The 24708-nt window shown below is 36.2% G+C and overlaps 1 protein-coding gene across 1 annotated transcript in view; it reads right to left on the reverse strand.

The window, feature by feature from the left end:
• The window catches only part of Pde4d (phosphodiesterase 4D), a 1139603-nt gene that overhangs the window by 976470 nt on the left and 138425 nt on the right, over nucleotides 1–24708 (reverse strand). The gene's annotated exons all lie outside the window — the stretch shown is intronic.

Consider the following 24708-nt stretch of genomic DNA (forward strand, 5'->3'; position numbering starts at 1 on the left):
ATGCTACTTAGTATCCCATTCTCTCCCACATTGGCCTGTCAACCATGCTTTGCTTCATTCAGACAGGATAATCCTACCTCAATAGTCTTTTCAGCATGGTGTTAAATTACAGGGTATTGTCCATGTGAGGCCAATCCCCCCGTTGTATTCCCTGTTGTTTTTATTGTGGAAATGTGGCTGGCCCAAACTACCAACTTTCACTGCAAGGAGACAAAACAGGGGAACTGCATGCTTTCTTCTTGCTCCAGATTAAGCACCACACTCTGAACTATTTTTCTCTATTCACTTTGTTACCATTAAATTCTCATCTCCAACTTTGGCTGCTTAGTTTTGCAAAGTGTTTGTTATTGTTATTGGGAAGGTGATGTACAGTGGGGTTACAGTTACTTAGGTCAGGTAATGAGTACATTTCTTTTTCAACTGTCACTCCTTCCCTGGCTTTCTGACAGTTTTCTCTCCCACCCCTCCCCAAGTTTTATAACTCATTTTCAACATAGTGTCTAGTAAGTATCCCTGCTGTCTTTGCTCACCCTTTGACCCACTGCTTCTGTGCTCTCCCTTACTCTCTTACTCTCTTACTCTCCCCCAATCAGATAAATTTACAAACAAGACAAAAGGTACAGAAAGCAAAAACAGCAACCAAGAAGAAAAATACAAACAAAAAGAAAATCAGGAAAATATTTCTTGTTTCCATTTCATGGAATTCATCTCCATAAACATCATTTTATAAGATCATCTGCCATATGTTTTTCTGAATTAGGGGAGGAAATAGGAACATCAAAATGGACAAAGGATACAGGACGAAAGAATGCAACAGCAATACACACAAGACAGTATGTTGGAAAGTAATGGTACAACTGGGGGCGGGGGTTGAGTGGAGAGGGGAGAGGGGAAGTGGGAGAAAAACAAGGGAGAGGTTAACAAATTTGACAAGAAATGTACTCACTACCTTACATATGTAACTGTAGCTCATCTGCACATCACCTTGACAAGCAAATTCAATTAAAATTTTTTAAAAAGCTCACATGCCTGTGTTTTGCATGGATGTGTTCCAAGGCTACTCAGCACATGCGACTGTAAAGTTTTATTGGATCTTTTTACCATTCATTCGTCTAAATGTCTAAATTCTTAATTTAATTTCTTTATGTTTGTATATTTATGATACAATTTTATTTTTTTAATCTTTCTATGTGCTCTAACTTGATTTCTAACCTTTGGCTCTATTTCTTTCTTATATTTTGCCTACAGGTTCAAATTTAGTGTACTTTATTCTTCCGTGAATTGTATCTGCTCACCTTTGTTTGAGTTCTTCCCGCACTCTTTCTGCTCTTCCTCTAATTTCTACCTAAAGATAAATAAATAAATAAACCCCTCTCTTCCTAGTCTACTTTTTATCTATACTATATTTTAATTAAACTTAGACCTTCCCTCCTCTTTATCTTTTCTAGCAATAAGTTTATATCTTAAATTTCAAAGGGTTTTCAACCTGCTGATGAGGAAACTTTGATGCACCACACATTTCAAAACACAAACCTGTTTACATTCCCACCAACAATGAAGTAGGGTTCCCTTTTGGCCACATCCCCTCCAACAATTGTTATTGTTAGTTTTCTTGATATATGACATTCTTACTGGGGTGAGATGGAATCTCAATGTTGTTTTGATTTGCATTTCTTTTATGGCCAATGATGTAGAGCATTTTTTCATATGTCTCCTGGCCACTCTCATTGGAATGTAAACTGGTTCAGCCACTCTGGCAAGCAGTATGGAGACTCCTCAGAAGGCTAAATATAGAACTCCCCTATGACCCAGCAGCCCCACTTTTGGGTATCTATCCAAAAGACCACAAACAAAATCACAGTAATGCCACCAGCACAACAATGTTCATCGCAGCACAATTTGTCATAGCGAGAATCTGGAACCAACCCAGATGCCCCTTAGTAGACGAATGGATCAGGAAAATGTGGTACATATACACAATGGAATTTTATGCCTCTATCAGAAAGAATGACATTGTCCCATTTGTAAGGAAATGGAAGGACTTGCAAAAAATCATACTAAGTGAAGTGAACCAGACCCAAAGAAACATGGACTCTATGGTCTCCCTTATTGGGAATAATTAGTACAGGTTTAGGCAAGTCATAGCAGAGCATCACAAGGCCCAAAAGCTATACCCTTATGAACACATAAGATGATGCTAAGTGTAATGAACTCCATGTTATGGACACAATTGTTATATCACAGTTGTAACTACTTTCAATGTCCCATGTGTATCTGTAGCTTCTATTATTGATGATGTTCTTGTATCACCTTCCTGTGGGTGTACCTACACTATATCTGTAATCTTATCTGAGTATATTAGAAACCATGTATAGTGGTATTAGAACTGGAAATTGAAAGGGAATACCAAATTTGAGAGACACAGGGTAAAAAAAGACAAACAACTATAAAAGCAATACTTGCAAAACTGTTTGGTGTAAGTGAACTGAACACCTCAGGGGGGAAAGGGTAAGGGGGAGGGGGGAGGGGGGTATGAGGGACAAGGTAACAAACAGTTCAAGAAATGTATCCAATGCCTAACGTATAAAACTGTAACCTCTCTGTACATCAGTTTGATAATAAAAATTTGAAAAAAAAAAAAACCACAAACCTGTTCACACTCAGGAAGAAATCTCTAATACCAATGATTTTCAAGCTTTGTAACACAATATTATAAAAAAGAAATTTGATAAACCCCTTAAATACTTTCATGATAATATCTAGTTTTCATGTCATTACATATTTAAAATCATAAGATAAGTAATCAAGCTATAAAACACATTATAAAATAAAATTGCTAAATTGTTGACTGAAAATGTTTGCAATAAATTCTAAGTGATATAGTGATGATATAACCCATTACCCATAAAAATTACTTCAACAAAGTCTTGTTTAATAGTTAGAAATAATACTGGTAAAATTTCCTCTTAAACTTCAATTTCCATTTAATTTCCTCAGAAAATGTTAATAACTTGTAATATGCTTAACCTTGGAAAAACTTTATAGCTCCACTATAAAAGCATACAAGTTGAAACTTATTTTTCTAAAAATTATACTGTGATTCAAATGCTTTAAGTGTAAAATTGTTTTACTGAAGTTATTTTAATAATCATAGTTTATTATGTAATTATTTAATATACTTTATACATTTTAATAGTTAATTTAAAAAAGTTAAATATTATAGGTAATATTATAAATTATAAAATCTTAAATATTATAGGAATATTTTAATGAAATGGATAATCTTGAATTTCTCAATCTGTTCATTTACTTGTTGCTGAATACATTTCATTGCTAGAATGAAGCAACAGCATAAATTTTATCCCTATATTTTAGTTTTATATAGCAAATTTGTCATATAATTAAGCATATAGGAATAATAAAGTTCTCTTGCAACATCATTAAGTTTCTTGAAATCTTGATGCATATCAAAAAGTGATATAATATAAAATTTTATTCTCAATTGCCCATCAGCTTTAATTCTGAAGTAGATCCACCTTCAGTTTTGCTGAAAGAAAAATTGTCTCCAACTCTTCTTTATGCTTGAACTCAGAAGACCTTATACTCATGCTTGCTCATACACAGTGCTTTACCACTTGAACCATGCCTTCAACTTGGCTTTCTGCTGCTTAATTGGAGACTGGGGTCTTGCAAATTTCTGCCATGGTTGGCTTTAAATCACAGTCCTCCAATTCTCAACTTACTCACTAGTCTCTAGGATCATGAGCCTGAACTGCCAATGTCTAGCTATCTCTCTCCAAGCATGATACATTTTTTTTTACTCAATCATTGGAAATTCATTTCTACTACTAAGACAGTGTTCAAATGTTCCCTTTCATTTCTACTGCAAAAGGGTTCAACTCTTATCAATGGAGCACAGTAAGCTTAAGGATGGAGAAAATTTCAGTGCTTCTTTTGTAAAGTAGGAGGACAATTATGAGTAGGAGAGTTGGAAAGGAGAACTTGTAACACCATTCGTATCTTTTTGCAGCCAACTCTGTGGTAGGCAAAGAAGTGTAGTTGACCACTGAAAGCATGAAATGATATTCTTAAAATCCTCCATGATTGGGTACCTTGTGCAATCTCTTTGCATAGGCACATCTCATTTGAAGACCACAGCTCAGTGTTATATTTACCATCTGACTTAGTGAAGCTATGTAAATATAAAATCTTCCAAAGATATTGATGGGACAAGGTTCAACATCAAGTTCCCAGACAAACTTTAAATACAGGCTCCTGCCAGGTGGAGTCTCAGTTGTGTTGAAAGATGACTCCACCTGCTTTCATGAATTCATTATATCTGGGCAGGAAGGGATGATGACCAACCTACAACACTGGCCTTGGACTTCTCTGTCCAATTTCTCAGAGTACAGGCAAGTGACTAATGCAAGTCTCAGATATTTTTATTCTATGGTCACAGGAATTCTAAACAGCCTTTATTTCCCTTATTTTCATTAAGGGAGGGGTTTTCTTACAAGATTTCACTTTGCACTAAAGCAGAACCAATTGCAATATTAACACAAAACTGTTTTAACTCTCAATTCAGTCACCAAAACAGGCCTCTCTTTTCCTCTTCTTGACACTCTATATTACGTACCAAAAGTTTATAGGACACTCAAATTAATGTTGGCATCATAATCTCAAAATCCCACAGTGTGGCCATATTAGGAGTGCAGGCAATTTGGAAGTAATTAGGGCATGAAAGTGGAATCCTTATTAGTTCTCTTATAAGAAGAGACCAAATTGCTTATGCTTATATGAGGACCCAAAGAAACTGCTCCTGGCAAACCAAATTACAAACACTGAAACTTCCAGGACCTTGATCTTGGTTTTCAGTCTTTACAACTGTGAAATAACTGTTCATTGAAGCACACATGGTTATTTCATTGCTGATGTGATCTGATTCATAACTAGCCTAATTTTCAACTATTGGCCAAAATATTGCATGCACCACTTACGCTTACAACTATTAGCCAATCTAGAAGCATGGCCCCTGCCACACACATCAGAGGAAGTAGAAGTTCATAGGAGGTGGAAGGTCACGTATTTGGGACAAGAACTATTGCTTTAGTGCAGCCCTCTCATTCTTCATTTCATGCCATTCTTTAACTCACTCCTGGCATCTCGGATATAGTCAGTTTCTCAGCTGCCCTTTGGTCTATAGATCACCTTACTTAGATTTTCGTTCTCTCTTCTTTACCAATTTCTCATTCTTCATGTCATAACTAAAGCTTTCTTTCTAGAGGACACTTTTTCTAACAATTCTGCTCCTTCAGTCTAACGTAATCCATTTTATCCTTCTTCTTCAAAGTTTTCTGCTCAATTACTTTTACAGCTCTTAGATGAAATTGTAACCGTATGATGAATTCATGTGGGTCCCTTCAGATAATTGCCAGTGCCTTAAGAGAAGTAATGAGGTCCATGTTGCTTCATGGCTCTGACTGAAGATGATACCTAACTTGCAATTGTATACTATAGGTTTTTCAAATAATTGAAAGATTTTATCTTGAGTACATTTAGAATGCAAGCTCTTCCTTATCTTTTTACCAAAGAACTGTATACTAGGAGACACCAATTACAAGATGAGATTGGCAAGACACATTGACTAACTAAACCAAGACAACTAGAAAATAAACACGAAAAGCAAAAGAAAAACAACAACAAAAACCCCAAACCGAAGTTACACATCATTTAAATACTGCAAAATAATATTATTCCATATTTTTTCAAAATAGACTTGTTACACGGGAATTACAGAGGACATCCCAAACTAGATCATCAGATATGACCATCAAGTTGTAGCCCCTATGGATAATCAAGTCTTAGACGGAGGTAATAAACAGTACAAGAAATGTATCCAAGGCCTAACGTATGAAACTATAACCTCTCTGTACATCACTTTGACAATAAATAAGAAAAAAAAAGTTCTATCTCCTTAGATATTTTACGTTTTCCAGAATAGAGTGACCGGCTCCATCCAATCTGTGTAACCCAGGTCTCAGAAATACTCTTTCATATGTGTAGCTGTTGCTCAGATGTTCCAAGATAAAGCACACACTGACCTGGTTAAGGAAGTTTCTCTAGAGCTGCTTGAGGATCAGCCTTAATAATGGGCTAGTTCCTTGCCAATTGTTTATCTTTAGTAACTCTAAAGGCATAGTCTGGTCTGGCTGGAGCCAAAGGTTAGATTTTACTATTTGTCAAAATGACAGCTCTTGGCCCCACTTGACTTTTAACCTTTTGGTTTTTTAGACATTGGCTCCAAAGTTCTGGTCTGATGTTTTTCATTGTTATTTGCATGTTGTGATTTCTCTGGCTAATGTTCTAAAAAAATAGAGAAGCTATAGCCTTAGATATTTTTAATTTGATCACTGTTTCATATTATAATGCCCTGTAGAAAAATTTATGAGAAAAAAATGCAAGAACACTTTTAGATTCACCCATTAGTTCATATGGGGTGAGCTCATGGTAATGGGCTGAGCTGAGTGGACACAAAATAAAAGCCTTATCTGATGATTAATATGGCTGCAAAAGTAAGAACAGAAATGGTGTTTCGGGCATTGAAGATAAAATTTCTGTAGGGTTCCATTAAGATTGGACTGAGATCCTATTCCCATTTAAATGATAGTTTAATTATTTGATATATTAAGCTTGAAGTACTTTTTATCCCTTTGGAAAGTTTAGAAATATGACACTTTATGGAACTGATTCACATAACATCTAGTGGGGGGGTTGAGGTGGGTGTGTGAAAGAGAGAAAGAAATGGGAGTCTGGGTAAAACTTGATAAAAATGATTATATTCTTCTAACCCTTCAAACAACATACATTAGTTACAAAAATTTGAATACAATTTCAAGGGATTTAGTGGATCATTTATGCTCATTCAAGGAAAGAAAACAAAACAAACTACAGAGCAGGAATTTTTAAAAGAATATTATCTTCTGTCAATGACTCAAACATTTACTCTTCTAAAGTCAGCTATTCCGGGGAATAGTTGTATTAAGTAACTGTTAATCCTGGGGTACTGTTAATCAAGGGTTACATATGGTTATCAAAACATTATATAATAGCTCTGGCCCTGTTGATAAATAGCTGCTAGTTTGAGCTCCTCTGAATCCTTGGCTAACAACCTGCCTGTCATCAGGAAATGGTCCATGATGCAACAACTGGGAAACTGAAGCCAGACTGACAGAACAGGGCCCTGCAGGATGCACAACCCAGAGAAAGACCCGCACCAGTTCCGAGGTGCAGTGCCTATGCTTTATTGAGGTGTTGGGAAATGCTTCAGCTATAACTCACACTTTCTTACCAATAATGATGAAAGTAGAAGGAGAGAAAGCACACTGGGGATTTTCTTTTGTTCGCTGAAATTGGGAATATGGTGAAGTGGTGAGTTTTGTCCTCTATTTTTTTTTTCCATTTTACACTATTACTTTATTTAATTTTGAATTTAAATTAATAGAAAACAAAGTTATGTGGCCCATCCAAATATTCTTTTGGCAGTAATCATTATCTTTGATGTACTCTATTTATTTCTATTGAAAAGAACTATGTTATTCACATGAGAGCATTTTCTTACATCTTTATTGGGGGTTTGTTATAAAAACTGGTCATGATGGCCTGTAATTCCACAACTCTGAAAGGTAAGGCAGGAAGATCACGAGTTTTAGGTCAGCCTAGGCTACATAGTGAGGCTCTATCTCAAAGAATATGACATACGATTATAAAACATTTGTTATTTCTCAAAGCGTAAAAGGTGAACCAGTGCAGCAGCAATACTTACAGGACAATATGCTGTAAGCCAACTTTACAATTGGGGGGAGGTAACTGGGGCGGAGAGAAGGTGGGACAACAATGAGGGAGGAAGTAACAAGTTTGAAAAGAAACGTACTCACTGTAACCCCTCTGTACATCATCTCGACAATAAAAATTAAAAATTACTCATTTTAGTGGTTTAATTATGTAACTAATCAATTCATTTTAATATTTCCTTCTAGAATTTCTGTGATCTTCAGTAAGGCTAATGAAGAAGGAAGACTGACAGAACAAAGTATTAATATACTGACTCAAGAAAATGCCTTATTTTTCCTTTGTTACAAGCATTTCGGGTGGGAAATAGTCCATGCTTGTGTATAATCACTGAAAACAGGATTTGAAATCTCCACAAAAGCACAGGATGATGTCATAAATAAAATACCTAGATTAAGAATTGATGAGAGAACCCATGAGTGTGATCATGTTTTGGTAGCCAATATAATAAAAATACATAGATTTCTGCTCGTATGGTGGTTCATATTTGTAATCCTAGTTACTCAGGAGGCTGAGTTCTGGGGAGGAAATCGAACAGATTACTTGCAGGTTAATTTTCCAGTATGTATTTTCAGTGTGTAATTTTCCAGAGTATGTAACCACTTTCTATGTTTTTGACTGTTTAGCATGTTTTCCTTAGAAAGCTATCACACAGTCATTTTGTGGGATTCTTAAGGGATTATATTCCCATTCTTCATTCCCTAGACATGTGAATAGCCAGTCACATTATCTCATTGTTCTATTAGAAGTAACAGGGTCAAAGAGTAAATATACTATCAGTAAGGCAGACTCTTTATATTGATATAGAAAATATCAATATGTATATAAGGAAAAAAAAGCTCTTTTCCACGGAAAGCTGTGTTGCCCTTTTTCTTCCAAGGTGAAAGGAATTATGTAGATGGATCAAAAAGAAGTATTAGACTGATGAAGGAAAAACAGACAATTTCAATGATAAAGGTGTATTTCTGAAGTCTGGATCTCTGGTTATTTCAGCTATTTGTCTGTGTGATGTTCATTTATTTCATCTTAGGACTTCAGGCTTAAGCATTTTCCTACATATTTTGGCATCAATTAGTCAACAAGTGAGTTTCATTTTCACGTGTCCATATATGCATACAATGTACGTTGATCCGACTCACAATTGCATCACTCTTCCTCATCTCCCTTTCCTTCCTTTCCAAACAGTCTCAAAAATCCTCGTTGCTCCATTCTCATACATATACATAAACTATTTTGACAACATTTACTGTCTACCATTTCTGTTCACAATCCCTGCCTCCCACTAATACTTAAGGCAATGACTTGTTTTACCTTCCTCTTACGCATGAGTGTGCATGCACATAACACATGGCTGCTAATCATTCAAAAATGGCATTTAGTCAGATTGACACCCTTGCTTATTCTCATTTATAAATCTCCAATTCTAATTATTTGTCATTGCTATTTTTATTATTTAAATTAAGCTACTTTGAATTGGGCTTCTCTCACTTGCAATCAAGATATTCCCAATACTGTGGAGGGTCCAGCTAGAATCCATGTCCATGTTTAAATAGGGACAATTTATAATTAATGAAATTATTACTGACTAAGATACAAAATTCTAAGTAGAATAGGTTGCTAGTATTAATTCAACAGACCTTACAGAAATCTGGAATCATTTTGAAAGCACATACCTAATAATGTGTTAATTTGTTTTTAATTGTTTAGTAATAAAAGGGCATGAGAGCCACAATAGGCAGCCTAGCAAAAATATCCAGTAATTTAAAAATGCCACACTTCTATTTTGATAGGCAAAGGTAGGGAGCACCCTAATTCAATCTAGTTAAATGTCAAATATAATAAACATTTTTGATCATTTATGGTAACAAAGTTGAAAAGAAGCTTGTCAAAACAATAGAGGGTACTGAGGACATACTTTTAAGATAGATCTCTTATAGGTATTATTTAAAATACTTTCAACAGGAGATAAGTGTAGGAGCCTTATTTCTGAAATATATTTGAAGGTTTTGACAAAAATTAAGTGAGTCATTTCTTTAATTATGAACTACTTTATTATATGATATCTTCAGAAGTAAGATTTAATATCAGAACTTTCTAATCTGTGAATTTTTCTCAGATAAAATTGATACATATGGGGAGGGAAGAGAATGATGGAAAGGGTAACACTGATCAAGATGCACTATACTCACAAATAAATATGTGGAACTGAAACATCTTTGTACAACTACTGATAAGTAATTTTAAAATGTCCAAAAAATTAACACTTCAGATGTTCTAATGACTAAACAAGATCATAAGTATATTTTATGAATCAGAGCATAATTATACTCGTTCAGTAAAGTTATTAATATTCATCACACTTACTGAAAGCTTTAGGCATGAATAGAATTTTCCATAAGAATAATGCCTGCAATCCTAGCTACTCAGGAGGCTGAGATCTGGGGACAGTGGTTGAAAGCCAGCCTGGGCAGGAAAGTGCTTAAGTGCCAAACAGCCAGAAGTAGAAATGTGGCTCAAATGGTAGAACGCTATCTTTGTAAAGAAAAAAAAGAAAGAAAGAAATTGCTTAGGGACATCCCTCAAGGCCCTGAGTTCAAGCTCTAGGACTAGAGACACTATTCCTCAAAGAAGAAAAAAGAACTAAAAACTGACTGACCATAACGGTCTAAGATTCCTAAGGTACTGCAAAGACAAGGGTTACAAAGTAAATGATTCCCAGGCAGTCAATCTGCTGTCTGAAGGTAGACATGGGATTGTGATTCACAACTCATCACAACCTAGAAGGCTATAAGAACAAAGTCAGAAACTCCAAAATCTTAAACTACCTCAGAAGAAACAAGATGGAAAAACTCTCACTCTCATAATTGTAAACTTCCTTTAACCTTACTCCAATGAGGGCTAAAGGGAATCACCAAGTCTGTGTCATCCATAGCTGGAACTAAGTTCAGTTCAGGGTTAGTGATGTGAACAAGGCTCCAAGCTGGGTCCCAATGTTCTGGAACCAGATTCATGAGCCTGGGTCATTCTTAACTTGGAGCAGTGTGAATAACCAAATAAGTTAGGCACAATTCCTGGGTTGTGTCCAGATGATGTTGCTTGAAATAAGTCTGGCTCAAAGAGACAAAAGGCGTATATTTTCTCTCACATATGGAAGTTATATTTAAAATACAAACATATATGAAAACGTCCAAAGGGCCAAATGTATATATACACAATCAAGCAGATGACAGTAAAGAGATGGAGTACAATGGTGTAACCCACTAGAACAATTAACACATGGCTTAACCAAAAGAATACTAGGAAGCTGAAACATGTTTTGTCCAAAGATGTTGGAGTTCAAAGGGAAGAGGCAAATGAATAGAGAAAATAATGCTGGGGAAATACATTTATTGTATTCAATGTACATATCTGAAAATAGAATTAGGTAGCTTGATCAGATTGGGTGGGTGAGGGGTTGGGATAAATGGGAAGGGAAAATGATGAAAAGTCAAGGTGCCTTGTACTAAAAATATAGAAATGTTAATTTTAAATCCTGTTGCAAAAAGCAAAAAGATGAAAGAGTTGGTGGCTCACATCTATAATCCTAGCTACTCAGGAGGCTGAGATCTGAGGATTGAAGGTCAAAGCCAGACTAGGCAGACAAATCCGAAATAAATTTATCTCCAGTTAACCCGCAAAAACTTAATTGTAGAGTTCCAGCCATGAGAGGAACATCTGAGTGAGAGTGCAAGGCTCTGAGTTCAAGCCCCAATATTGGCGTGAACACACACACACACACACACACACACACACAGAATAAGGATGTGGAAAGGATGTGCTAAGGATGTGGAAAATATCTCACTGTTGAAAGGAATGTTAAAGCCATTATGAGAAATATTAGGTTGATTCCTCAAAAGATTGAAAGTTGCACTACAGTATCATCTATCCATCCTAATACAGGGTATATCTCCAAAGGACATGAAATTAGCATATTAAAGAAACACATCAATATTTATTGCAGTATGACTCACAATAGCCAAGTATTCAGCAGTTGATGCATAAATAAAGAAGATATGGTACTAATTTGCCTTAGAAAAGATAAAATTATACCATGTTACAACATATATGAAATTAGAAAACACTGGGTTACATGAAGTAAACTAGGCACAGAAAGATAAATACCACAGGATCTAAAAAGATGGAAACTAAAGCCACCAGCACAACAATGTTCATTGCCGCACCATTTGTCATTGCTAAAATATGGAACCTACCCAGATGCCCCTCAGTACATGAGTGGATCAGGAAAATGTACATATACACAATGGAATTTTATGCCTCTATCAGAAAGAATGATATTGCCCATTCATAAGGAAATGGAAGGACTTGGAAAAAATCATACTAAGTGAGGTGAGCCAGACCCAAAGAAACATGGACTCTATGGTTTCCCTCATAGGGAATACTAAGTACAGGTTTAGGCTAGTCACAGAAGAGGATCACAAGAGTCTAATAGCCATGCCCTTATGAACACATAAGATGATGCTAAGTGAAATGAACTCCATGTTATGGAAACGAGTGTTATATCACTGTTGTAATTACTTTCAACGTCCCATGTGTATCTGTAGCTTCTATTATTGATGATGTTCTTGTATCACCTTCCTGTGGTTGTACCTACTCTATCTCTGTAATCTTATCTGAGTATATTGGAAACCGTGTATACTGGCATTAGAACTAGGAAATTGAAAGGGAATACCAAGATTGAGAGATACAGGGTAAAAAAGACAAACAACTACAAAAGCAATACTTGCAAAACTGTTTGGTGTAAGTGAACTGAACAACTCATGGGGGGAAAGGGTAAGGGGGAAGAGGGTGGGGGGAATGAGGGACGAGGTAACAAACAGTACAAGAAATGTATCCAATGTCTAATGTATGAAACTGTAACCTCTCTGTAATTCATTTGATAATAAAAATTTGAAAAAAAAATTTTCTTTTCTTTTCTTTATTGTCAAAGTGATGTACAGAGGTGTTATAGTTTCATAGGTAAGGCAGTGAGTACATTTCTTATTCAACTTGTTACCTCCTTCCTCATTTTTCCCTTCCTCCCTCCTCTCCATTTCCCTCTCCCCCCATGAACTGTACAGTTGGTTTACACGTAATTATTGCTTTTGGAATGATTTGTCTTTTTATCCTTTGTCTCTCGATTTTGGTATTCCCTTTCCTTTCCCTAGATATAATACACAATAGCCCAATAGCTATGCCAGTATAAACACATAAGATGATGCTAAGTTAAATGAACTCCTCATTATGGAAACAAATGGTGTGTTTTCTTTCTTTTTTTTTTTGTCTCATATTCCCTTCCTGTGGTTTTACCTCTGCTATCACTGTATCTGATCTTAATACCATATCTTCTCTATTTACACATCAGCTGCTGAATTCTTGGCTACTGTGAGTCATACTGCAATAGACATTGATGTGTACTTGTTTCTTTAATTTGCTAATTTCATGTCCTTTGGAGATATACCCTGTATTAGCATGGATAGATGATACTGTAGTGAAACTTTCAATCTTTTGAGGAGTCAACATAATATTTCTCATAATGGCTTTACATTCATTTCAACAGTGAGATGTTTTCCACATCCTTAGCAGCAATGAAATATTGTGAGTGGAAGTCACATCTATGAGTTCCACTTCCACAACTAGAAGAAAGTAGGAAGACTGCAGTCCAAGGCTAGCCTGCATCAAATCATGAACCTTTATCTTTAAAAACAACAACAATAACAACAAAACCACATCAGTCTGGGATGAACTGTTTGAGTACTTGCCTAGTAAGAATGAGTCCCTGAGATCAAATCCTAATACTACCAAAATGGAAATTTTTTTCATGATATTGTAGTGATGTTAAATTATGTATGTAACTCCCTGTATATGTATATACATATGTGTACATTATATACACATATGCACATATGTATATATACAACATATATAATTATATGAGATTTATGGAAAGCATATATGGATGGTGGTAAAATTATAGATAATTTTAATATTCAGTTTCATAATTTTTGTTTTTCTTAAATTTTATTCATTTAGTGATCATCTTCTACATTTTAATAAAGAAAATTAGTATTTTATTGAACAGATAGTACTAAAATTTTTTTAATGAAAATGTTGACTATGAATGCAGAAGAATTAACCTTGGTGTTGTGAGATATAGATTTGTGTCTCTGCTCTACCACATACTATGTGATGTTACACTTGGTGTAGTTTCATCCTTCCTGTGTCTGAATATATATCACTCTGAACAAATAATTAAAAGTATTCATTTATGGGGCAGTTAATAAACTGTCAAACAGAAAGCTGAAGGTAGCCCTGAATTTTAATACAAATCTAAAAGTCATTTTTAGATTATTCTATATTGCATACATATTATTTAGCATTATAAAGGGCTGAAAGATAAAGCATGCTTATACTTATATTGTTAATTGTTATGGGCTGAATTGTATCTTCCCAAAATTCATACGGAATCCTAAACCCCTAATATAGTGCAATGGTATCTTATTTGGAGATATGTTCCTAAAGAGATCCATTGAAAGTGAAGTCTTAAGTATGAAGGCTCTAATCCAATAAGAATGATACCCTTATTAAAAAGAGTAAGCAGGTAGGGCTCAAACTCAGAGATACAGATAGATGGAGACACAGAAAATGTCTGTTTATAAGCCAAGTACAGAGCTCATTCATTCACAGTTTGGAGTTGAAGCCAACCTTGTTGGCCCCTTTAGCCTCAGCAACAGCCCCCAAATCAGCTTCTGTTGTTTAATCCACTCTCACTTTTAGGGCAGCCCCAGGGTATTGACACAGTTATTTTATTTTGCTACTTCCTTGTATTTGTTCATGAGCAGACTTCATTTGTATTCATCTTCATGAAAAACAACACTTACAAAGGGAAGTCTATCATTTATGGAAATGCTTCACTTGGCATATAGCAATAAAATAAAACAAAATAAATTTTAAAACTTATTCAATCTACTGGTTCACAGAAAGAATCTGTATAAACTACCTGTTATCTTTCAAAGTGAAGGGAAAAAAAACTCTAAATTTTATAAAGACCTGATGATTCAGGTTTACTAGCTATTAAGAATACAAAATAATTTATAGCATGAATGGAGATCATTTTAACTTGTGTTCCTTCCCCTGTTGTATATTCATTGAGTCTACTGTATAGTGCAGGCATACAAAACTATCCAGGAGGAAGTTTACTTTTACAAGTCACTAAACACTAATGCACAGTTTTAATGAGATTGGAAACACACTGGTCAAGGCTACACCTCTGAGAGCTAATGACTAAGTCAATTGTGATGTTTCCTGGAGGAATAATGGAACCATAAGCCTTCACAGTATTTAGTTATATGGCTTCCAGGCCATTAGTTTATAAGGAAATGTCTAGTTCTTCTTATCTCATACCCAAGTCTCCTTGCCAACTCTCATGTTTCTTTAGAGTAACACCTAATGCCTGAGAAAACACTATTAAAATAAGTGGCTTTTCATTCATCCAGTCAACTCTTCTGGTCAATGGAGACTTGAACAGACAATATTTTTTCAGAGGTTTACATGTGAATTCTTCTTGATGCTCTCTTTAATTAAGTAGGAAGTCACATACTCAGGTTAGCAAATGAGTATGATCCCGTAAAGTTCTTGTTTCGAGAACCTCAGCCAGAGAATGGAATGGTGAACATAGCAAATGGTTAAGAAGAACATGAAAGACAAGTGGTCTGTGTGCTGGATATGGCTTCATTAAATTCCATGAGGATGGTTTATTGTTATTTATGAATGAGAAAGGAGTGATTCAGAAAGATTAATTCTTCTTTTGAAGGATAATGAGAAATCAAGTGGAAGAATGAGTTAGGGAGTTTTGTTTTGCTCATCCCAAATCCTATTCACAACTGAAAAATATGCACACTATATGTATAATACAAGTAAAAGGAAACTGAGCTCTTTTTGAAAGTTTTTCAGAGAAAAGTTGTTAGATTATTTCATTTTTCAGGGCATGACCAATTTACATGGGTTAACTGAAATTTTCCATTTTGGCACAGAATATTCTATTTTTGAATGCCTGCAATGACATAATAAATTTGCCCATAATTTACAATTTATGCCATATTTGTTTCAAAGTTATATAAAGTCTACAATTATTAGAAAAAATGATTTGGGATATCAATTAGCAGCAATGTTTTTCTCTGCAAATAAATTGACTTATTATAGGTTAGATAAATAGATAGATGAATTGTTTCATGATAGATACATAGTTAATTAATAGAGTGCATGGAAGGAACGAGGAGGGAGTAAGAGATGGTGCTTGAAAGACATTGTGGTATCAAAAATATGTGTAAGACATGCAGATTCTCTCTTCTAAAGCTTATAGAACTCTGTGACGCTGAAGAAAACTAGTTATATGCCTTTTCAGATAGCATAAAATGAAACGAGAAAACTGTCAACAATTTCAGTCTCATTGGATATGGCATGAGATCACTTATTTTCCACTAAGTAAACTGAAAAGCAGCAATTGCAACTGGTTGCTGTTGGCTTATTCCTCTAATTCTAGCTATTCAGGGGGATGATAACTGGGGAGTCCCAGAGACTCTTATCTCCAATTAACCATCACACGTGATTGAGGGGCTTGTAGTGCAGAGTAGAACATCGGCCATTAGCAAGAAAGCTGAGAAGCTAAATTCAAGTTCAGTATAGGCACACACACACACACACACACACACACACACACACACGGACACACATACACACAATTACAGCAATTATTTCTTGCTTAGTACTAAATCTATCTATAGCACCTAGTAAATAATGAATATCTGTTATCTTCCAACTAAACTAAACATTAACTTTTTATTAGTGCACATTCATTGCATAAAATAAGGAGCTTCGTTATATCTTCATGCATTTATTTGTTATACGTTGGTCATCCGTACTTCCCCTCTCTATTACAAGAGACAGTAACCTGAACTTATTTCCCATTGAAACTTTTATTGTAGCCAGACACATATACTTGAGATTGACTTTACTAGGGAAAAACACAGTAAAAATTTCAATACATAGCATAAATCAAACACACTTAAAGAAGCATATGGAGACAAATAATTCTTCAATAATTAATTGAAAGCTGAAAAGAATTCTAATTGCCCTATGGGTAGAGCATTAAACCCTGCATGTGGCGGGGAAGGGAGGGCTTCTACTTTTCCCAGTCAGTGGAATACTTATCACATCATTTAGCTAGTGGGTCAATTTTTCATTAACTTTGTTTATTTGCTTTGTTTTTTTTATTGCCAGTCCTGGAGTATGGACTCAGGGCCTGAGCACTGTCCCTGTCTTCTTTTTGCTCAAGGCTAGCACTCTACCTCTTGAGCTGGCTGTTTTCTACATATGTGGTACTGAGGAATGGAACCCAGGACTTTATGTGTATGAGGCAAGCACTTTACCACTAGGCCATATTCCCAGACCATCATTATTTTTATGGAAGATAACTTTTGTGAACAAACAGTAATAAGACTAACACACTAATAAGTTTCAGAATTTTACCACCACAAAAATCAAAGAATTCCTAAGCTAATAAGTGACTTTACATATGAGATAGCTCTATGGTATAGGAGTGGAAGAAGGCTTACTTTTAGCAAAAGACACAGCAAGAGTGAATGAGAACTGAGAAACTCTCCCAAGGTTTGAATCTAGAATGTCTCCCAGAGGTTCATGTGTTGAAGGGTTGTTCACCAGCTACGGGCACTAATGGAAACATTTGGAAGTGGGGTCCATGGAGGAAGTAAGTATGTCAAGGAGGCATATGAACCTTTAAGGGCATATCTTGTCACCTTGTCTCTGGTGTCTGTCTCTGTCTCTCTCTTTCTCTATCTCTCCCCGTATGTCTCTCTCTCCTTTTCTCTCTCTTCTTTCCTCTCTCTCTCTTTTCCTCCTCCTTCTTGCTGCCATCGAGGAACACATCCTCCTAATGACAATGTTTTACCTCATCCCAGGACTGCAGGTATGAAACAATGAGTCAAACAAACTTGTCCCCCTTTAATTTCCTAAGGGGTTTTTCCCCCAAGGATAAAAAATTGACTGGACAGATTTGCTTTTATTCTTCATCTCTCAGCATTTTATATCATCCAGAAAGTATTTCTAGGTTCAGTTCAACAATTAGAATAAATATCTAGCCTTCCTTCCCATCAGTAGAGAGAGAAGTATATCAAGTCTATCTTTGACAAAGGAAAAAGCTTAAGCACAAATGACTTCTAAGCATAGGTATGGACTCAGACATCTCACAACCAGCCAGATCAAACCTACAGAATGGGTCATCATGTGAGCTTGGGCCTTGAATACCATGAGCTAATAGCTCAGGGTCCTGTACTGAAGGCCAAAGGAAATGTGGCTGCATAAAGCACCAAGAGGCAGTAGACATAGACACCCATATTCTTAGAAGCTAAGAACACACATAGCACATGCCAGGCCTTCTTTGTTCTGTCCTCAAGCCGATTAATCAAGAATATTCAACTCATTCTAGGAAATTTTATTTTTCAAATATAAGATCATACCAAAATATCATTATTTCTAAAGGCCTATACAGGAAAACAAATCAGAATTTTATTAAGGAGAAAAAGTATTAATCTAATTAAAATACTATACATGGATATGTGAAGGATCCTTTGAACAAGTCATATACACATAAAATGTGGAAAAAGAGGAAAATGTCACATGAATTTGTACCAGAAATGTTATAAAAGTATGGAAACAATCATAACTCTACAGGAACACTGTGAAGTGAAAACAAAAATTCAATAAACAAAAGAAAGAAAGAAAATGTTCCAGAGAGAAGATTAGACGATATCCAAGCCAGAAAAACATGAAATCAAACACATAGAATCCAGGCAATAAATTAAAAATAAAGGAAAATTCATCTAAAAAATACACCATTATAATGGCTGTGTGTTAGAAAAGGGAAATGGCTGTGTGTTAGACCAAAAGGAAGTAAGCAAATGAAGCACAGAAAAAAAAATTTTTAAATAATGGAAGCAAACTGATACACAAAACAAAAAAAATACACAATTCAAATAGCTAATGAAGAAAATAATTATCTTTAAAATACGTAACTATCTTTTAGAACAAAAAAAACCCAAGAATTAAAATAGCATGTATATAACCATGAAAATTAATCGCGGTACTAGCACCTGTGGCTCACACTTCCAGGAGTTTGAGATGTGAGGACTGCAGTTCAAAGCCCACCTGGACATAAAAGTCTGTGTGACTATTATTTCCAATTGTCCTGTAAAGAGCCAAAAGTAGAACTATGGCTAGAGGGTTAGAGTACTAGCCTTGAGCAAAAGGGCTCAGGGACAACACTCAGCACTGATTTGAAGCCCCAGGATTAGCATTAAAAAACAAAAAATATCTAGAATATCCTATTTATCCAAAATGATATCCCAAATGACTAAATATTAAAAATGAATAGGAATGATTTGGACTTAACAAGCAAAACTACTTGTTTACTACTAAGGAAAATCAAACAAGCTTCCCACTAACCTTTGTAGTAAAAAATTCTAACACCAGAAAACAACAAAACAACACCAAAAGCCCTCAGGACATAAAACTGTGAGCCACTTATAGATATATGTTGTCGGGCATGCCTGTAATATCAGTACTAGAAGAACTGAGGCAGGAAGATCAAGAATGGGAGAATGACCTGGGCTAAACACTAACTCCAAGGCCAATGTAAAAAATAGAAAGGAAGGAAGGGAAGAAGGGAGGGCAATTATTAATAGAATAATAATAACTATAAGAATGTGAACAGATTTAAGGACTATTATTCTTATGTGTAGTTTCAGATAACTGGAAATTTGGGGTAAATGAATTATGTTTATATTCATTGTAAAATAAAGAGTGGGAGAAAATATACAAATATAATTAATGTTAAATATGTGGAAATAAAGTAAGCAAAATGGAAGGAAAGGGTATAGAGAAGGAAGAATATTTACTGATTTCTCCACATGTCAAACCTGGAAGTCAAAGATGCAGTTTAACACCAGAGAATAAAGACAAATGCCAAGCACAAAAATACCATTAACTAAAATTGGCTGCTCAGTAAAGAAAATGGACATGGCAAAGGTCAGAAACTAATTTAATTAGTGTCTGTTTATACCAAAGAAACAGTCTAAACAGAGACAAAAGACCCAAAATATGGAAGAATTGGTAGGAGAAAATTTGTATGCATGAAAAGAACACATGCCAAAGAAAGACCCAAACTGAACTTTTTCATCTGTAAGAAAAATATAAGATGAGATATCTGAGACAACACCAATCTGGCACAATTACAATATTTAAATATATTGAATTACCATTACAATAAATTTCAGATTGAAGCAAAAAGATTTTATACTATACACACAGAAGCAGGCAATAGAACAGCAGTCAGCACAAACTACTAAGTATATGAGATAATACATATGCTAACTAGCTGGGAGCAGACATATTGAAACACTCAGGTTGTACATCATTTTATGTTGTACATAACTCAAGGCTTTCAGGTATAATTGCCTATTTAATATTTCCCAATAAGTGGACTAAAATGATATTTGGGTATACTATACATTTTTCTCAAGAATATCTATTCAGTTGTTAAAAGTTTTAAAGATGGAGTCTTCAACTTCTATTACAGGGAGCAGGAATGTTTATCTCTCTTCTTCATTTCTCCCTACTTTGTACTGCTACACTAAAATAAATTCTCACGAAAATTAAAAGAAAAAACTTTAAAGGAAAATATATCCAAGTAACAACAAAATATCTCATACATCATCAATATACCTACCTCATTTCGACTGCACCATGTATTTTACTATCTTTATTGAGGTATAATTGACAAAGTTACATACATTATGTATGATGTAGAATGTGATATGATGTGGGTGTACAATGCAAAATAATTACCATAATTAGGCAAATAACACATCCATCACCTCACAGTTACCAGTGTGTATGTGTGCGTATATGTGCATGTATGTGTGTACCTGTGTAGAAAGAATTCATAAGATCTCTTTTAGCAAATAAAGTATTACTTATACTGATACTAGATTCAACTTATAACAAAGTTTGCAACATGTAGCATCTTCTATCTATTCAAGTCCTTAACTCAGCTTTTCAAGTTGGAATGTTAATTTTAGTATTATGTTGTCAGAGGTCCTAAAATATTTTGGGGACTAACTTCATGTTGTACATGAAATTGCCAGTTTGATGTAACCTCACTTGCTGACTTTTCTCCTCCATTGCTTATGCTTTTTGTTGTCATCTAGTTACTCATTCCAAGGACAAATTCAAGGAGACTTTTTCCAGTTTTCTCCCAGTAGCTTTATGGTCTCATGTCTGATATGTAGGTTTTAACTATCATTTCAGTTAGCTTATGTATATGCTGAAAGATTAGAGTTCAATTTTATTCTGTAGTAGATACATACACAATTTTCCAGTATCATCCTTCCCTGTGGGGCATTCCCGGATGCCTTGTGTCAGAAAAGGCGGTCCCAGCCGGCCTGCAACCCGGAAAGGCGGTCCTAGTTGGCCCCGCCTGTCTTCCGGCCCTGGGGTCACATGTGGCTATTACGCAGAACCAGAAAGGCGGTTCTAGCTGGCCCCGCCTCCCATCCTTGGGACTACAAGTGGCCAAGATGACGCCCAGGTGGTGAACCTGGAGGCGGTTCTATGGGCTGTGACGTAGATTAGGCCGCCACTTAGGATTGGTCCCTCGGCCCTCCACCCTTGATGGACAGCTCAGGCCTCCCTTCACAGACCCTAGATAGGAGCATGTACACCCCTCCCCTTCCTGCCACTCTCTGACCTATTTAAGAGCGGAGCTTATTTCAATAAAGCAAGAAGTGCGCAGACATTCTCCCAGACTCTGATTGTCCTCTGGTGAGGGGGGGCTGGGTGCAGTTGGTCCATCGACCATTCTCCTTTCTTGGCCCAGTCAGGGCGAGCTTCCCCATCTCTCCCATAGGTCGGGAGAGCGCTGGGGGCTGAGACCCCGACATGTCCCTCTTTCAGTCTTTATAGATTGGTTTAAAAAGTAAAGGCTATCTCCTATTGAGTCTACAGCTGAAGAGGTTGTATTCAGCGTCACAGTGATGTAAGGATGAAGCCAAGTGCTAAGCATGAGTTCAGACAAATGTGGACCCTACTTATTTTCTTTTCTTCTTTTTTTTTTTGGCCAGTCCTGGGCCTTGGACTCAGGGCCTGAGCACTGTCCCTGGCTTCTTCCTGCTCAAGGCTACCACTCCGCCACTTGAGCCACAGCACCGCTTCTGGCCGTTTTCTGTATATGTGGTGCTGGGGAATCGAACCTAGGGCCTCGTGTATCCGAGGCAGGCACTCTTGCCACTAGGCTATATCCCCAGCCCTTATTTTCTGTAATATACTGGAGACTGTCTCAGGACCTTGTTCATTAGGGACAAACTGTAACAAGTGTTTGCTTCCGAGTACAGTTTGGTCATTGGCTAGAAGAAATGATATGAGGTATGTGGATAAGCATTGTTCATAACATATCCCTTGGGGAGGGAAGAGAGCATTACCAACTGATCATTGGGCAGGAACCTGGGCAAGAAGGACTTTAACTAGACTAAGGCCTAAGAGAAGCTGGACTCAAGTCACAGAGATAGTTCAAGGTCCATATCTGGGACTTTCTAGAGAGGTAGAGAGTCTACTTACAAGTTTATCATATAAAAATCACTTTGGATATGCTTCTGGTTGGGTACTTGGACAAGCAGGACTAGAGTGAGTCCATGAATGAAAGGGACTGGAGTCAGATAACAGACTGCTTAGGACCAAGGTCAGCAGATCTGTTCCCTAAGGTTTAGACAGATGTGATTCCTCTGAAGCTCCTTAGCAGAGAGTTCTCATAGCAGGACCATGGCCAAATAGTGTTGTGCCTAAGATTCCAGTGAGATAAGACCAAATTTAGTGAATTTGCGACCTGGGTATGCACCTGCCTTCTCAGAACAGCATTCCCCCTTCACATCTTCCTACTTTATTTCACCTACCATGGCACTTTCATCCATAGATGGCTGCCTAGTTACAGTGCTATGGGGGAGTAGGAGTCATTTCCTATACAGTCACTTTGTTGATGCCATTCCTGGAAAAAAAAAACAAGTTAGAGAAGCTCTCAGAAGAAAAATGAGTTATCGCTCCTCCATAGTTCATATAGAAACAATGAAAACAGTAATTTCTCATGGGCTCAGAACAGGGTGGGAGAGGAAGAAATAGGAGAGTGTGATTTCTTGTTTGCCTTGTCATAAAATTTGACTTTTAGGTCTTACAACTATTCTCCTATTCAAAAAAAAAAGTAGTAGTTAGGAAGTAGTAGTAGGAAGTTAGGAAGTTAGTAGTAGGAAGTTAGGAAGGGAGAGAAGGAGGAAGGGGAAGAAAGAGTCAAAAATAGACAAAGAGAAAGAGAGAGAGACTGAAAGATGGGCAAAAATATAAAGGAAAACAAAGTACCATTGTTTGTAGTCAGAAACTACTTGGTTACATTATTTATGCTCAATTGTCTATGAAGATTTTTGCTACAAACACTTAAATGAATCTAAATATTTGCACTGCCCTTTCTTCCTCTTCTCCATACTTCACTGATGAAATAGCATCAATGAGTCAAATACTTGTTTGCTATCATTTCAGAAAAGGTATCTTAAAATACTTGAGATTCCTATTTCTGCCTCCAAATTGTTATTTCCTTCAAGCTTCTTAATATCCACTTCTTTATAGATGAGAAGACCTACATTACAGCAAGATTATCGACACCAGTGAGTGTGCTACAATAAATAGTTTTGCCATTTATCTCTTTAGTAGAACCCCAGGAAATTATCTCAGCTCTTAGGAAGAAAGTTCATCATCGCACAGCATGCTATGAGCTACTTCTAAGTCAAGCTGATGCCTGAAAAGCACAAGGCACATTAGCCTCTGGGTGTGGAAAACAGTCACACTCATGTGAAAGAACTTCAAATCCTCTTTTTACAAAAAAGTAGCTTGGAATTAACAGCTTTCTGTGATTTAGAGGTTGGCACAGGACAAACGTGTACAAGTTATCAAAAGTTACTGTGTTCTTAGCAAATTAGGATCACTGGCAATAGGTGTGCTGGTTATAGATGGAATTTTGTGTTGTGGGAATGGGAATTAATGATGTCACTTGATACTGCTGTTTGTATGGTGCAAGAGGCAGACAGAAATTGGAGAATCATCATTGGATAGAGTTCAGAATGGTCTCCAGTATATTAAAAACCTAGTTTGTACCAAAACTGAACAAAAAAAGAAATTCTTCCTAATTAATTTAAGTGAAAAAAATCCAAAGCCCAGCAAATCTGATTCAACCTATAGTTGCACTAGCTCAGTGATCTATTTTCGAATAAATATAATCAATTACAAGCTAGAAGAAAGATGCAATCTTATAATGGTGACCAATTCTGAAACTTGAGGCACAGTTCTAATATTCATTTCTCCACCAAGGACAAACCACTGTGTTATATGAGTCAAGCTTTTTTTGTTTTTTGCCAGTCCTGGGCCTTAGACTCAGGGCCTGAGCACTGTTTCTCTGGCTTCTTTTTGCTCAAGGCTAGCACTCTACCACTTGAGCCACAATGCCACTTCTGGCCATTTTCTATATATGTGGTGCTGGGGAATCGAACCCAGGGCTACATGTATATGAGTCAAGCACTCTTGCCACTAGGCTATATTCCCAGCCCTATTGTGTTATAATCTAAAATATTATTTCAACTTTTACTCAATGTCCAGTGGGTTAGTAAACTTCTTTCCTTTTTCTGCCAATAAGAATGAAATGTTGGGCTTATCATG

The sequence above is a fragment of the Perognathus longimembris genome, chromosome 19 (genome assembly GCF_023159225.1).
Source record: "Perognathus longimembris pacificus isolate PPM17 chromosome 19, ASM2315922v1, whole genome shotgun sequence".
Lineage (NCBI taxonomy): Eukaryota > Metazoa > Chordata > Mammalia > Rodentia > Heteromyidae > Perognathus > Perognathus longimembris.